This window comes from Tachypleus tridentatus, chromosome 11, assembly GCF_004210375.1.
Source record: "Tachypleus tridentatus isolate NWPU-2018 chromosome 11, ASM421037v1, whole genome shotgun sequence".
Classification (NCBI taxonomy): Eukaryota; Metazoa; Arthropoda; class Merostomata; order Xiphosura; family Limulidae; genus Tachypleus; species Tachypleus tridentatus.
In genome coordinates, this window is record NC_134835.1 from 8815556 (window position 1) to 8832911 (window position 17356).

Here is a 17356-nt window from a genome sequence, read left to right on the forward strand (position 1 = left end):
GCTCGAACGCAAGCACTGGTTTTCAAACTCACAAAGGTTTATTTTTCACTGTAGGCTGTAGTTTATTGAACAAATTATGCAAAATAACACTCACGCACGTAACACATTTCCAATCACTCTGACTTCTTGAAAACATTCTGGATTACAAACTCATAATCACGATGCAAAGCCTATTTTTATTATAAACAAACTATGCTACACATATTCTACCATTATCTATAAATTACTTACTCAAACTTAAAGAAGTCGTGCTAAACGTGTTACATCATCCTTGACTCATGAATCAGTATTAGTGTCCAAACTAGAAAAAGCTCCATCTAGTAATTTTTCAAATATCCCTTGTGTATTATCTGACATGTGTTACTCAATATCTTATACACGTTCTAATTGACAGACTAATGCACAAGCAATCTCTTGATTCAAATAAGAAATCCTTGTGGAATTATCGAAGCATGTCAGCTTATCTTATTAATCTTACGTCAAGTCTTTACGAAGAAATAATTATTCTTATAATAATGTTTTCACTTTGCACAAGTGATGTTTATATCGCTTCATATAGATAAGATCTTACAGTACGCGATCCTATATCCTTCCTTGTCAATCAAATTCAGTGGGACCATACACTACTGTCCAACATCGCAGGTTTCAGTGTAAAAGGCTTTTATGAAAAACCAATATGCTGGCTAGAAATAAAACAAACAAATATCTTTGAATTCCACTTTAATGGCTACAAATGTTGGACCTGTTTTAAAAGCCAACAATTTTTTCAAATCTTCCTTATTCAGAAGTCTGTGTCTTTTCATTGTAATCTCACTGTATGATTTATTGTTCATTAAAGAAATTGTACTGATTACATGTTGGGACCACGCGGTGGACTAAGTATTAACCCCCACCAGTAATGTCCTATTTTAATGAAATATAAATACCTTAAATAGTTATTTTTAATGAATCTGTTTTTTATTGAATACTCTAATAATCAAATTTAACACTGTTGGGTAAAGAATGTTGAATACCAGCAAAACCTGCAAAGAAAATATATCAGTTGAAAATGTCTGATTGCATAAGTGTTCTGTCTCCTAAGTCAGTACTAGTCAGTACTAGTGTAAGTGTATTTGGCAGCAATTGCTGTTGTGAGTTATTTTACGTAGGTCTCTACTAGTTTGGGACGGTGTAATTTTTTTGGTATTCACAAAATAAACACACTCTAACCATGTGTTAAACTTTTAAACACATTAGAGCTCTGGTGTTTACAATCTAACCATGTGTTAAACTTTTAAACACATTAAAGATCTGGTGTTTACAATCTAACCATGTGTTAAACTTTTAAACACATTAGAGCTCTGGTGTTTACAATCTAACCATGTGTTAAACTTTTAAACACATTAAAGATCTGGTGTTTACAATCTAACCATGTGTTAAACTTTTAAACACATTCAAGCTCTGGTGTTTACAATCTAAACGTGTATTAAACTTTTTAAACACTTTAAAGCTCTGGTGTTTACAATCGAAACACACTTTAACCCATGTGTTTAATATTAAAACTAATCTTTGTCACCTGAACTGATTTAGGGTTGCCGTACCAAAGTGGTTTAATACATATAGAATTCAGGACATTCTAAGTTTCTTTGAGAATCTTGCTTACATAACATCAGTTTTTTATGTGGAGTAGATTGTCTAGATTTTAAATATAATTTAAAAGTTTCATGACTTCAAGCTCAGACAGTAACAAAATATAGAAAGTTTGCAAGAGGTGAACACTTGGAATGCACTGAAGATGTTAAACATGTCGTCTCAACTCAGATCAGTGGCGACACGTCACTTTATTAACGCAAGCAAATAGTTATTAACCCTTTGTGTACTGAAGCTATAAACGGGCGATGTGCCTGAATGGTAAAGTAGAAAAGTATGCTTTTAATCAAGCTTTACAATGGGCTATCTGCGCTCTGACAAATATGTAAATCGAAATCCGGTTTCTCGCGTTCTAAGTCCCCAGACATAACGCTATACCACTGGGGGGCCGAAATATAAAAAGAAAGAGACAAGTTTAACATTGGTTCTCAGAAGCTCTCTACTTTATAACATTAAAACATTGAAAACAATATTGCGTGTTTTTAGCTTTTCTTCGAATTCCAGAATTTCGCGTTCATATATTGCATCTGTTCTGTTAAGTCCTTTCTACAATACATGCTGAAACTTTTATTGTTTTGTTTCTCTCAAGCAGCGTGAAAAAAAATAAATAAATTATATTTGAAAATTGTTCTCATTGTTTAAAAGCAGTTCCTGCCTTCATCGCAAATACATTCATTTTTCACAAATTGAAACTGCTTCGTCGCAAGACTTTATTAATAATTCAAACGACGAATCGTTAAACTATTGCGAGTGATGAAAACGCACCCTTGTAGCAAAAACAATAATAAAACTTTCCTAACATCTTGATCAACACCCCTTTCACAATTTGTTGCTGGAAATATAACAGAAAGACATTTTTGGTTTGGTTTGTTTTGAATTTCGAGCAAAGCTATACGAAGGCTATCTGCGCTAGCCGTCTCTAATTTAGCAGTATAAGACTAGAGGGAAGGCAGCTAGTCATCACCACCCATCGCCAACTCCAGAAATAATACAAGGGTTTAAGTAAACAAAATAAGTTATGATACTTTTATAAGATTATGTAAAGTCAGCTACAAGTTACCTATTCGTGCTAAGTGGAGTTAAAATTCTACATGGAGTTAGATTTACGAACCTTTAATTTCTTTTTTATACATAACTAGTCTTGCATAACATCAGTGTTAAACACACACAGAGTGACATCTGGCTTTCATATGTATTAATAAGTAGTGGTATTATGCCAAAGTTCGTGACTTTTATATAAATTTACAAAATTCATTCCAAGCTGTTATTTAAATTATTACTTTCTTATTTAAGACAGCGATATCAGACCATAGTCTTATTGCTAGGCTACTAGATGAACGGGCGTTACCAAAAGACAATTCGAACTTTCGTTACATCAAATATGCTCGCCCTTTCAGCCATGGGAGCGTTATAATGTGATGGGCAATCTCACTATTCGTTGATAAAAGAGTAGCCCAAGACTTGGCGGTGGGTGTTGATGACTAGCTGCCTTCTCTCTAGTCTTACACTGCTAAATTAGGAAGGCTAGCGCAGATAGCCCTCGACTAGCTTTGCGCGAAATTCAAAAGAAACCAAACGAACTACAAGACAAATGTTATTTATAGATATTAGGAATTATGTAATAATTGTTATCTCGAGGTAACAAGTGTGAAATGATATTACATTAAGGAACACTTTGTTATAAGAATGTTGTTTTTTTGTTCCAAATTGTTTATATGAGGCCAACATAATAATCTAAAGAACCTATAGCTTGTCAGAAACTCAAATTATACTTACTTTGACTGAACTATTTTCTTGATGTTGTTGAAAACAAGAGCTGAGAATATTCTGAAAATACGGAAAAAATTCCGTATTTTTTTTAAGGAGTATATCCTTTTTCAAGGAGTATATCCTACGATCCAGTGCTAATTAACTAGATTTCAGAGACCAACTCTATTAAAAATTTACAATTCCCTATTTTTATTTAGTGATTATTCTAGATACACTAAGCTGCAGTAAATAAATGTATGTCTTTTTTCTTTTATAATAGCTTCCGTGAATATATACGTTTGAATATTAGTTGCATGATAAGCTATAACACTATTATCATAATATATTCATAAGTGTTTCAGCTTGCGGTGCTCTCTTATCTTCTGATCTTATCGGCCTGGCATGGCCAGGTGGGTTAAGGCGTTCGACTAGTAATGTGAGGGTCGCGGGTTCGAATCCCCGTCGCACCAAACAAGCTCGCCCTTTAAGCCATGGGGGCATTATAATGTGACGGTCAATCCCACTATTCGTTGGTAAAAGAGTATCCCAAGAATTGCGAAATTCAAAACAAACAAACAAACTCTCTACAGTTATCGAATATTTCCTCCCAACCAAAGTGAACTAGCATGCTCAACTTGGTCACGTGTAAAACATTTTGACAGAGGTTTGTAGTTTATTTCCATATTTATAAAATCATTATTTTTTTCTCACAATCCTCACGGATTTTTGATCCACTATTATTTGTTTGAGGAAAGTAGTTCCACTAGCTTGATTTTCACTTACTTTCAACCTGTATGTTTCCTCGTCACTACGTATTCATCCACTTACTTTCAACCTGTATGTTTCCTCGTCACTACGTATTCATCCACTTACTTTCTCACCTCTATTTGTTGGCTTCTCATCATTAAAACATATTAGCAACTGTTTTGGTAATTTGTTTTTCAAAACTTGATCTTGCAACATCCAATCTACAGTCTTGTCACTGAATCGAGAGTTAGATCCTCCAATTCATTCAACTAGCAACTCATGCAGTATTGTTCCATGTTCTGTTAAATCCCCATTCTTCATGACTCTTTGAGGTTTCTGCACTAACCTTCTGGACTTTATTCACACGTCTATAAAATATATTATTTCAGTAAATACTTTAATTATTCTTTGCTTTCGGTCTTACTGCTAACATCTTTCCAGGTAATGTAGTGTTACAATCCATCTCCAAGGAGTCCCTATGTATTATGTTACGTTTCACAATTTCAAGTTGCTTAAAACTGAGTTAAATTCTAATTTAAATTGAGAAGTTAATTAATTGTCGAGATTTATCAAAAATGTGATTCTTGCCAACAAGATTCATACACGTGTTTTTCTTTCTTAAGACTAATATATTTTAATATACAAACAATAATACAACTACTTGATGACGAGAAACCTACTTGAAGTAAAAATGTGTCTCAGAAAGGCTGTTATGGGTATTAACACTTTAACTAATAAAGCAGAGAAGAACGTTTCGACCTTCCTAGGAAAAGTGTGAATACCCACACCAGCCGCTCTGTGATACAATAATACAATTAATAATAACGGGTTATAACAAATAATGATTTATATACAAAAGATCCACAAACTTCGAAACAATACGGAGTGTCCTATCTGGTCTCAAACTGAATATTTTAACGACGATTTGCGATGAGCGAATTACTTCTGAGTTAATACTGTTACACTTCACTTAATTGGGAGCTAGCTAACTCTTCGCTGATCACATGTGAGATTTTCACAGCTAAAGTTATACATATTTTTTGTTGACATACTAACGTCCGAAGCTAATCTACTGAAGTGAAACAGTTTGCAATGTTTGAAAACTATACGGAGTGTCCTATCTGGTCTCAAACTGAATATTTTAACGACGATTTATGAAGAGCGAATTACTTCTGAGTTAATACTGTTACACGTCACTTAATGGAGAGCTAGCTAACTCTTCGCTGATCACATGTGAGATTTTCACAGCTAAAGTTATACATCTTTTTTGTTGACATGCTGACATCCGAAGCTAATCTACTGAAGTGAAACAGTTTGTAATGTTTGAAAACTATAAACTTTTCTGGTCGAATATCTGTAGTTTCTCTATTAATAAGCGTTAATCACAGTTATAGCTTTTGGAATGTATAGTATACTAACTGTAGCAAACCAACAATACATATTGCCTCTTCGCTTTGCACTGGTTACTTTTTATAAGCTTGAGAGGAGAGTTTCTAGAAATTTTAGCTGAGGCCACAATACTAGAAATCACTAGTTTTTACGTACACACACAGAGTATATTGTTCATTCTTACACTCGAGAATCTTCTACAATTTTAGTGAATAGGCGAGAATTTCGCAATACAGATTTAACAATATAAATTACACGAATTTCTAAATATATATTTAATTGAAGCAAACACCGATATGAAAATAAATATATAATAGTAAATCCGTTAGAGTAGGAATCACCATATCCTGTGATATGTTGTAGTAGGAATCACCATATCTTGTAATACGTTACAGTAGGAATCACCATATCCTGTGGGTACCATTTCTCTACTTTTGCAATTTTTCAAAAGGATAGAGAAACAAATCTACAGTACCTTTAATAAAAAAAAAAAACAGTTGGGTAAGGCACTCGACTCGTAATCCGAGGGTCGCGGGTTCGAATCCCCGTCACACCAAACATGCTTGCCCTTTAAGCCGTGGGGGCGTTCAATTCCACTTTCCGTTGGTAAAAGAGTAGCCCAAGAGTTGGCGGTGGGTGGTGATGACTAGCTGCCTTCCCTCTAGACTTACACTGCTAAATTAGGGACGGCTAGCACAGATAGTCCTCGAGTAGCGTTGCGCGAAATCCAAAATGAACCAAACCAATCAAGCATGCCATTCCTATCACAAGTATTATCCAGTCTTTCCCTCATCAACAACTCCAATTGAGCCTATCTTCTAACTCAAGATCTAACTTTTTCTCAGTTTTAAATACTTCACTTATGACTCTATCTCAGCAAGTTTTAAATTATTACCATCTTAACCTTCACTAAATACCACTCACAATTCTTGTATTTTATTAAGCTCAATGTTAGAAAAAAATCATGTTTTGTGACTCCTACCTCAATTAAGACTTCATGTTGTTTTTTCACAATCACTATTGCATGTTGTAGTTCTCTACATTTATTTACCAGCTTACTAATTGTCATTGATTTCTAATTCCCATTCATGCTAGTGTTAATTATCTACTTTTAACAATGAGACATACAACCAATAACAAGTAAGATTTAACTGAACCACTGGTACAGCTAGAACAAAAAATAAACTTAATCAGTTCATAGTGTTGATAACACTATGCAACACAAATTTAGTACCTGGATAGTGTGTGTTATTTCTTAATTGCTTATGTTGTAAAAGTACAGAAAATGATCATTATTCCCTTCAAACTTTGCTTTTGTGACCTGGAAAATGAAATTTAGAAATTAACCTATTTTATATGTAAAAACAGGCAAATTTGCACATTTTTATTTACATAAGGTCTGAATAAAACAACATATGAATCAAGATTTACACGTATTTATACTAAAGTTATAAAAATGTTTAGAAGTGAGTAGTTTTTCGAGATTTGCGACTGTAATGTAAATCACTTTCACGTATCAGCCCCCAAATATAGTCTCCCATCATGTTTTCGTTATACACTCCCAGGTCATAAAAGCAAAGTTTGAAGATAAAAATAGGTCTTTTCCATTTACTTCTGGTATAAGCAATTGGGAAATAACACATTTCTGTCCAGGAACAAGAAACAGTAAAATTTGTCACAAAGTGTTATCCTTGTCGGCTTTCGTTAATATTATTCCAATTTCAAACAATTTTGTTATTGTTGGTTTACGATTCTTAATTAATTGATGAATCCCACTTCTGACACCACTTTGTTTACGATCATGTTATACTTCCACATTTTCTTCTTCCCATCAACATTACATAACTGTATTTATTCCTGGCAAGAAGTAATTCATACCAATGTAAACATAACAAATAACTATTTATTAGTGGTATTTAATAATATATATATATATATATAAACATATTTTATTTCTAACTGACAGCATATTGTTTTCTTTCATAACTTCGCTTGTTTTATTCGTTCTCTCTCACATCTTTCGCTTCCCTCGTTTTTTTCTCACAGTTGAATTCTTATTTTTTTGTATTCCTTTTGTTTCTTACCTTGGGCACATTTCTTATATCTCGGATTATAACGTGCCACACCGGCTCACTCCAGTAAATTTCTAATGATTTGGAGTTTCTAATCCTTAAATGTTTAGTGACTGAGGAAAAACCTTGTCACCTTTCTAAACTCTCGTTCCCAATGTTCCTTACAACAAATATCATAACAATAAGTTATATGTATATATGTAAAAACGGCTGGTTTGGGTTGAAACAAAAATTTTATGTAAAGGAGCGAACAACGTTTTGACCTTCTTCGGTCATCGTCAGGTTCACAAAGAAAGAAAGAGGAAACTGACCGATAGCTGACCACATGTTTGAAGGGGGTTGTGTAATTGAGTGTAGGTATGTAGAGGGCGTGCTTCGATGTTTATATAATCAGAAAAATAACAAAATATGACATTCCAGTTAATACCAAATTTATTTAAAAGTAGGCACAAAACTGAGGTCTATACTATGTAAAAACTACACTGACAAACACCACACCAACATTATTTATAAAATACAATGTGATAACTACCACGACTTCTATATTGGAGAAACAAGTAGAAAAATGGAAACCAGATTCAAAGAACACAAAATGTTACCTCCAGACGTTTTCGAAGACTGCAAATCAAATAAACATAACATAACCATAGAAAACACTCAAATACAAAATAAAGAAACAAATATAAACAAACACAAAATTAAAGAAGCCTTACTTATACAACAACTTAAACCCAAAATAAACCAATACAAAGGAACACCTTTATACGAGGTCTGTTCAAAAAATACGCGGACTGTTTGAATTGCGCGGCTCCAGTTGGTTCCAGGGGAATCCGCTTGGTGTCGCTAGGTTTGCACAGATCAGCTGATTACGACGCCATTTCCCGATTGCAGATATCCTCATTTGTGTATTAGCTACGCGATTTTAAGTGAAGTGCGATTTTTTCGTTTGGCGGATTTCAGAATGAATGATCTGAAGGAGCAACGACTTGCTGTGAAATTTTGTGTTAAACTTGGAAAATCTGCGACTAAAACTTTTGCTATGCTTAACACGACTTACGGTGATGTTGCTATGAAGCGTACGGCATGTTTCAAGTGGCATGAACGTTTTAAGGATGGTCGACAGTCCATTGAAGATGATGAGCGTCCTGGACGTCCTTCCACGTCAATTGACGACCCACACGTCGACAAAATCAACACCCTGGTGCGGGCAAATCGACAGTCAGGGAGCTTGCTGAAGAGTGTGGGATATCAGTTGGATCTTGTTACGAGATTTTGACCGAAAAATTGAAGATGCACCGCGTTGCTGCGAAATGTGTGCCTCAGAACTCGTGCGTTTTTGGCCAAACACTCGATCACTGTTCTTCCCCACCCCCCTACTCACCTGACCTTGCTCCTTGCGATTTTTTCTTGTTCCCCAAATTCAAAAGACCCTTGAAAGGAAGAAGATCTGAGACGATTTCCGAGATTAAGGCAAATGCGACGAAGGAGCTGGAGGACATTACAAAAGAAGCGTACCAGGACTGTTTCAACAAGTGGAAACACCGTTGGGATAAGTGTGTGCGTTGGGGAGGAGAGTACTTTGAAGGGGTCCCAGACCTGTAACTTCTAAATAAAGTACATTTTGTTTTATGACGTCAGGCCGCGTATTTTTTGAACAGTCCTCGTACCTATATTAATAAATATGACCAAACAACTAAGCACGCCCTCTACATGTCTATACTCAGTTATACAAACCTCTTGAAATATCTTTCTTTGTGAACCTGACGATGACCGAAGAAGGTCGAAACGTTGTTCGCTGCTCTACATAAAAATTTTTCTCCACCCAAACGAGCCGTTTTTACATATATATATTTTCTCTTCAAGTATGTTTTCTCGTCATCACTGAAGTTATATGTTTGTAACGTTATAAAGACTTTCAAGGAATACCTTCAAAAATGGTTAAATTTTACTAGATTTGTGTGTGAAACACGAATAAATGACATTAAATCAAGCTACGACAAAGTTATTAAATACAAATTAATTAAAATTTATCGATGTATTAACTGTTTGAAATTTTGCTTAGAGGTTAACAGTAGCACGAATACAATCAAGTGATTAATATTGTACTATCTATATTATGAAATTCAGCAAAGCTTGTCATTTAAACGGTTTTATTGTTATAATTTAGAAACTAGAATTAGCAGTTTTATGATTCTCTTTAAGATCACGCCCCTTAGCGGCCCAAAGAAATGTCTGTACACTAACAATGCTAGAAACCGGTTTTTGATATCCGTGGTTATAAAAGTCATAGATAGCCCCCCCCCCCATGTAGCTTTTTGCTTAAACTAAAAATAAAACAAACAAAACTCTTAGAATTAACCAATCACTGTCTTTGCTTAAATGATATGTTCCTATTTCGATAGATAACTGAGAAGAGGCCAAGACAGACAACATGCCTATGTTACAGTTGCCCAGTATTTAATGTCTATTAGTTTTACTCGTTGATGGTAGAAGTCATTAATATCACATCAGTAGCACATTTAGTCTTCTTTAGGTTCAGCTGGCATTGGCTTCAGCTGGGAAACGTTTGTGTGATTGACAAAACACCAACTGAAGGAAAGTTCTTTCAAAATTCTAAAATGTTAAAAAACAACAACTAACCAATGCAGCGTAGCTTCTATGAAACCTGAAAGTTTGACATAACTTACCGAGTTTTGTCCTCAGTAAATAAGTAATAATTTTGCCATAAATGCAGTGTTTTTGGTCTCGCCATTTTGTTTCGCGGTCATGTCGACGTCATTACGTTTTGTTTATAAAACACGGAAAGTTTAAATTCAGCCGTGATTTGTTCAGCACATTTAAGACAGAAACGTATAACTCCTTACGTTTGACTGTAATATATCTCGAAATCAGTGGTTGTATGTCAAATCATTATGAACTGCCGTCATGGATGATACACTTAAATCATTTACAGCAGAGGATTTCGTTTGGTTAAAATATATTCAATAGGAGATTGTTGTCTATGGATTTATGTATTTGGTTTGTTTGTCTACTTAGAGTTTGTATTTAATATGAATAAACAGTCACATAGAGACTAGTTAAAGACATAGAAACGTCAACACTTAAAAATATACAATAACCAATAGCGTTGGGCCAAAAATATAGTTTCTTGTCATATAGAATGTGCTCACTGTTTGTTTATTTTTTGAATTTCACTCAAAGTTACAGGAGGGCTATCTGTGCTAGCCGTCTCTAATTTAGCAGCGTAAGACTAGAGGGAAGGCAGCTAGTCATCACCACCCACCGCAAACTCTTGGGCTACTCTTTTCCCAACGAAAAGTGAGACTGACCGTAACATTATAGCAGCATGTTTAGTGTGACGGAGATTCGAACCCGCGACCCTCAGATTATGAGTCGAACGCCTAAACCCACCTGGCCATGCCGGGGCCTTCTTCAAAAGTATCAGTACCTTCTTTTGAAACATTATGTGATTGTACATGAAAAGTTCGGCAATTCCTTTTAGTGTAATATTCAAGTTCTGGTTAATTTTAGAACTGGTGTGTGTGTGTGGCAGCTTGAAGGAAAAGGATAGGGTTTGACTATAACGCCTCCTGGCGGGAAAATTTATATTTGATGACTTTCCTCGTACGATAGAAATTATAACTTTACAAAATATTTATGTCTAGCTTTAATTGAGATTCTAAAAGAAGGAATTTAAAGTTATACAAAATATACATGTGTGTATGAAATGGAAATCTCTGTACCTGTGTAAATTGTAATGTGTCCTTCTGGAGGCAAGTCTTTACCCTTCAAACTGTTGAATATTAAAAGTAAGTTAAATCCGGAAACTTTCATAGAGGGCGGTTTTGGACGTATCGTTTCGAAGCGAGTTTTCATTTGTTAATTAGTAAATATTTAAGGTAAATACAACATCCCCATACTAGCTAGTACTAAGGTTTACCACAAGATTAAGTTCACAATATATTTATAAAACCACATTCTCAGCGTCATTAGTTGAACAGTTTCCAGTCTTTCATGTTTCTGTTATCACATTTCTATGTTTAGCCCTATATTAAAATACGAACGATTTCACATGTGATTCTGAAAGGAAGGTTGAAGTATCACGATAGTCAACAGTGGGATATGTAGACAGGAACACTTTCAAAGTAGCTACAGACATAATAATGTGCGATTATCGAACGCATCCGCGTGTCATTTGCTTTTTTTGTGCTTGGCTGTTTAGCTCGTGACGAATGTTAGTCACCATGCTGTTCAAATCACTTTTTGCAGCCACAAAGCTGAAATAGTGCAGGAAATTCTTTCTTTTTACCCACTAAATATTCCCCCAAATTTTTATTTCAAACTAAGAAGAATCGGATTAGACATTTTGTTTCGACAAGAATATCCCCATTTGTTTGTGAGATGTCTCTTTTAGAAATAACACAGCTGTTTAAAGAAACCCCAAGGGTATACAATAAATACTGAGTCTCTACCCAATACATCATTGAATAATTTACTAAATAGAGATAACATCCTTGAGAATAGGAATTGTCTCATACACTTCGGTTTCTTTTAACAGCTGTAAATTTGAGCCAAAATTTTCTGCACTTGTAAACGCTAGATCTTTTAATGTATTGTCAATATTCCAATTGTAAACACTAAACCTTTTATTGTATTGATAATACCCAATTGTAAACACTAGGCCTTTTACTGTATTGATAACATAGTGTTGAAAGGAAAGGTGTCAAATTTCTTCACTAGCGTTCCATTTAAGTTTCAAGTAAACCTGTCTGTGGTATTTACCACAGTGTGGGCTTTGTCACGAATTCTGGTATATGTTCCCCTCGAACACATTTAGCCAAGTACAGCAAGTCCAAGCCAGCTAACATATGATATTGACAACATCATTGTTGGTGGTTAGGATAACAGAGACTTATCTCAGTTACCATCAAACATATTTTTATCTATTTAATGATGATGGTATATAACTTTGGTTTTCTATATTTCAATACTCAAGGCTCTACAAAAGACCACTCATTTCACCTAGAGTTAAATTAAACGGACTGGATGCTGCAGCACATCGAAGAAACTAAGTAGCACAGAGTGAATGTGCTAATTTGAAGTCCTCAATCATCATTAACACATGGATTTAATTTCCAGCTGTACTATGTTTCGAAGTTTGCACGAACCGAGGAATGGCTAATTTTGTCTTGTTGGTCCAAAATTCCATGTTACCTTTTCTCTTTCAAGACCCTTTACCCTTTGTCCTTGTAGCATCTTGACTTAACTCGCTGATTGTAGTAGAAGCAACTAACGTATAAAAATCTTGCGACTGTAGACCAGCAAGAAAAATATTAACTACAATGTTCTAGCCTGATCTTTAGGTAATAAAGCGTTTTTTTATAGTGCCTTGTGATATTTTTAGTGAATTAGAGGTTTTGTGCATTATATTAATATTTGTTCATATTTATTTATTATCTAGAAATCTAATTCGTGATCTAATTTTTGAGCTTTTTTGTGGACATTTATTAATGTGTAAAGTTAATAGTTGCAAGATATACCAGATATGTACACTCTTATTAAATTCATCAATACTAGTGATATCCATTAGAAACTTTCGTGACATGAATATAAGTTTAATTTTGGTAGTGGATATTTCAAATAAAAATAAAACAGTCGTTCGATTTTTATTAAAGTTTACGTTAATTAATGTTAAATATTATATCCTAAATCACACTACATCTTTTGTTTGTTTTTCTTAAAACAAAGCCACATCTGCTCAGCCCATCGAGGGGAATCGAACCCCTGATTTTAGCGTGTAAATCCGGAGACATACCGTTGTACTAACGGGAGGCTATGTTATATCTTAAAGACAGTATAACATTTGCTCATGGAATATCATCTATAAATCTGCCAAGCAGACAGTACTTGTGTATAAAGTATAAAATCTAATAAATACTTTCGAAGCTTTGGAAAATTAAGAACGAATAATTGAATATTACAATTTAATATTCGAACGGATCTATTGAAGAAATATAAAATTCCTGGCATAGAAGTAATTTAAAATATAAGTATTATCGTGGCAGTTTAAATATGCGGTTTCTTTTTCCATTTATTCAGATGGTATATGAACAATAAAGACTTTTAAATGTCAGTATATCGTGTTAGTTGTTGGAAAATGTTTTTAATCATATTACTATGTTATTGTATTATGTATGCAGTAGTATATCTAATTATTATGAACGCGAGCACGCTTTGATAACAAGTCCCACTTTAAAATTCATTTCATTAGCAATGGATATTTCTCGTTTCCATATTACCCTGGCCTCACGTCCATGTTTTATGAAAACACCCTTACAGCTGGGATGACTTGCAAATTTGAAATCACCCAACTTGGCCATCTCTGAGAAAAGGAAAAGATAGTAAACACCATACTTTCCTCTCGTCTTGAATTCGAGATTGTGTGTGTTAGCAAATGGAGATATTTGCTCGTAACATCTCACACTGTGGGAACGAATGAGATTGATTAAAAATTTTACTTTCCGTATCGATGAGAGCTCAGCTCATTCATTTCAGCACAAGTATTGATCTCTAGGATTTGAACTCGCTCGAATATTTTTTTCACGTGACAAGAACTGATAGGTAATTTACCACATAATATGAATAAAACAAATGTATAAATTCTGTCCTTTGTTAACCTTATCATAACAATATTCGTCAGGAAGAAATGTAATGAAAAAAATATTTGCCGTATTTCTTTCGTTTGCATCTGTTTATGGACTACTGGTGAATATCAAATCGATAAAGAGACGAATATTGTCATTTCAGAAGAGCGTAGAATGTTTTTAACCGCATGAATTATTCTCATACAGTATTAACTTTCTGTCAGGCTTTTGGAATGTGAAATAGAAGTGATAATTTATTATCTGATACCAAAGGACGGCGTGGTTCTACAGACATGCAGAATTAAAATGTGTGGACATGTTTCGTACAAATTAACATCTTTATAGACATGGTAGAGCGTTTCACATATCCAAATTATGATAATCAAATTAAAGAAGTTACTATACCATAAATATTATAATTTAGATAAACTTTCTGAAAAAAAAATCTTTAGAATCATTGTAGAGTCTCAGTCTTATATCTTCTTATTGACTGACAAGTATATTACAATCATATGATCTCTGGTATTTTTTTTATGGGTAAATCATTTCAAAGTGTCGATTTTGAGAATGGGGTTGGAAAAAGAAAATAAAAGCTAGAATGATATGTAAACGAAACTGAGAAATGATTCTTATAGAACATTAAAGAAAAGCACAATCTGATAACGAACAATTACATGGTTCTCAGAAATGTTTTGCAAGCAGAACGTTTGAGTCTCTGGACAGATAAGAAAGTTGAATTACCCGTAAATACTGGTTATTACTTTTGTCTCAGAAATCAGAAGTTTTGACCAACAATGGTATAGTTTATTGAGGTAAAAGAGAATAATGTAATGTAGTTTAATTACAAAATAAACCATTACATGTCCTATGTTATTATATAAATCAATAACTATGTTTATTTGTTTACACATCGAAACGAGTCGGTTTATATTGAATGATATTCTATAAATTATTGTGGCTCATTTTCTGATATTATAGTAAATTATGTTTGTTTATCTTTGGAGTAATTTGTTTGTTTGTGTTTTGTGAATTTCGCGCAAAACTACTCGAGGGCTATCTGCGCTAGCCGTCCCTAATTTTGCAGTGTAAGACTAGAGGGAAGACAGCTAGTCATTATCACCCACCGCCAACTCTTGGACTACTCTTTTACAAACGAATAGTGGGATCTACCGTCACATTATAACGCTCCTAGGGCTGAAAGAGCGAGCATGTTTGGTGCGACGGGGATTCGAACCCGCGACCCCCAGATTACGAGTCGTTCGCGTTAACCACCTGGCCATGCCGGGCCAAATTTGGAAGTAGTACAGATATTATGTTTAAATGTCAGTAGTAATTCAGGTGTTATGTTTAAATGTCAGTAGTAATTCAGGTATTATATCTAAATATCGGTAGTAATTCATGTATTATGTTTAAAAGTCAGTACTAATTCAGGTATTATGTTTAAATGTCAGTAGTAATTCAGGTGTTATGTTTAAATGTCAGTAGTAATTCAGGTATTATATCTAAATATCGGTAGTAATTCATGTATTATGTTTAAAAGTCAGTACTAATTCAGGTATTATGTTTAAATGTCAGTAGTAATTCATGTATTATGTTTAAATGTCGGTAGTACCGCTGAGCAACTGGGGAGGGAGGCTTAAAGAAACGAAATAAAATTTTATTAGCTTAAACTAGTTTATGTTTTAAGTTACTTTGAGTTTTGCGCAAAGCTGCACGAGCGCAATCTGCGCTAACTGTCCCTAATTTCACACTGTAAGACTAGAGGGAAGGCAATTGATCATCACCCCCCGCATATTCTTGGGTTACTTGTTTACCAAAGAATAGTAGGATTGAGTGTACTTTATAACACCCTCACGGCTGAAAGGATGAACATATGATGTGAGGAGAATTTGAATCCCCGGGACATTTCGGAAAATACGTATTAAACTCAGGTTATTAATGTGTAGTTGAAAAGGGATAGCTGAGCGTTCATGTTATGAGATTATATGTAAAATTATATAGTGAGGAGTGACCTTGGATGTTGAAAAACAAGCCGGTAATAGTGAGGAAGAAGAAAAAACCCAGTACATTTCTGATAACACAGTGTATTGGTATATATATATATATGTTCACAATAGCCTGGAAGATTATAAAAGTAATTTGTCTGTTTTGCTAGTAGCAGATATGAACTGACGTCTGGATATATTTATACTTCGTAAAGATAGACTTTACCGTAATCAAATTCACTAATCATTTAGATCCATTAGCTTTCCTTTGAGTTACAGATGATAATCTTATGTTTTTTGAGCTGAACCGTATTACAGATGTGTGTTTTTGGTATTATTCTTATAACTAAGGCATCTCAACGTTTGTAATGCAAAAGACAAAGTAATCTAGGAAATATTACCCCATCCTCCTATTTGCATTTCAAAACGTAACCGTTTTCTTAACGTACAAGTTCTATTTTACCTATTTCGAACTTTCGGAATTATTTACGTACTACAAGATATATATTTTTTGATATATCACCCACAACATGTATTTTTTTTCTTCCTTTCTCAAACTTAATAGATTTTGAAGCTGAGAAGTGTGGTAGATATGGGTCTCTGATTTAACTTCCTTAATAGGAAGTTTTGAAGGTTTCTCAGTTTTCCATGACTGGACGATATTGATATCATATTGTATACAGAAGAAAAAGGTGTCCCTATGTCCCAAATTCTCCATGTTCTACAACTTCTTTAGACAATATAGTTTCAACGCCTTTATGAATATTTTCCCTATTAATATTTGCCTATTTGATATCTAATTATTTTATCGACATGGCATATGTCAGAAATCGAGGAGCAGAACTAAGTCTGTCGATTTAGTGTCTTACATATCCTCTGAATACTTTTAGCGACTGAATGCATGTGCTTAACGTATATATATATATATATATATGCACAAACAAACTAATGGGCTGTACCTTTCGCTGCTGACGAAAGTGGTATATTTACAAACGTGCTAATTAAACTCTCGTAGCATCCATGTATATAAACTCTTAATGTGTTAATAAAACTTTTGTGATATCCATATGTATATATATATACTTAATGTGTTAATGAAAGGTTTGTGATACAAGACTACAAGTTGTGATTGAAACAACAA

At 34.1% G+C, this 17356-nt stretch overlaps 1 protein-coding gene across 6 annotated transcripts in view; it reads left to right on the forward strand.

Moving 5' to 3' along the window:
- The window catches only part of LOC143231660 (synaptogenesis protein syg-2-like), a 243938-nt gene that overhangs the window by 97671 nt on the left and 128911 nt on the right, over positions 1-17356 (forward strand). The gene's annotated exons all lie outside the window — the stretch shown is intronic.